Source organism: Otolemur garnettii, unplaced genomic scaffold, assembly GCF_000181295.1.
Source record: "Otolemur garnettii isolate 467f Iridium unplaced genomic scaffold, OtoGar3 scaffold00007, whole genome shotgun sequence".
NCBI lineage: Eukaryota > Metazoa > Chordata > Mammalia > Primates > Galagidae > Otolemur > Otolemur garnettii.
The window spans coordinates 6917869-6918863 of NW_003852402.1; positions in this window are offsets into that span (position 1 = coordinate 6917869).

Genomic DNA, 995 nt, shown 5'->3' on the forward strand with positions numbered 1-995 from the left:
GGGTTTGAACCTGCCAACTTTGGTGTATGTGGCTGGCACCGTAACTACTGTGCTACAGGCGCCAAGCCTCATTTATTATCTCTTAAGGCAGCATTTAGTTTAGTTTTGACAGTTGTATAAATCCATGTTACTGCCATCTTAAAGAAAATCCAGAACATTTCCATCACACCAGAAAGCTCCCTAGAGCCCCCCTTTCTTGTGCTTGGGGAAGCATAAAGGGTTTTTGTTTGTTTCTTTCAGAGACAGAGTCTCACTTGTCCCCCTCAGTAGAGCGCCTTGGCGTCACAGCTCATAGCAACCCTTAACTCTTGGGCGCAAGCGATTCTCTTGCCTCAGCCTCCCTAGTAGCTGGGATTACAGGCAACCCCCCAACACCTGGCTAATTTTAGAGACAGGGTCTCGCTCTTACTCAGGTTGATTTCGAACTTCTGAGTTCAAGCAATCCACCTGCCTTGGGCCTCCCAGAGGGCTGGGATTACAGGCGTGAGCCACCTCGTCAGCCAGGAAGGGTTTTAAAGAGATTATATTTGTGTCTTTTTTTTTTTTCTTTTCTTTCTTTTCTTTTTCTTCCTTCCTTTTTTTTTTTTTACAGAGTCTCAAGCTGTCGCCCTGGGTACAGTGCTGTGGCGTCATAGTTCATAGTAACTTTCTACTCCGGTTCAAGCGATCCTCTTGCCTCAAAAAATTTTTTTTCAAGTTTTCTACTCGTAGTAGAGACCAGGGTCTCGCTTTTGCTCAGGCTGGTCTGGACCTCCTGAGGTCAAGCAATCCACCTGCCTCGGCCTCCCAGAAGGCTGGGATTACAGCCATGACCCACCGCGCCTGCCCTTGCGTTTTTTCCTTTTACTTAAAAGACGTATTTATAGGCTCGGCGCCTATAGCTCAACCGGCTAAGGCGCCAGCCACGTACACCTAAGGTGGCGGGTTCGAATCCCCAGCCCGGACCCGGCAAACAACAATGACGGCTGCAACCAAAAAATAGCCGGGCGTTGTGG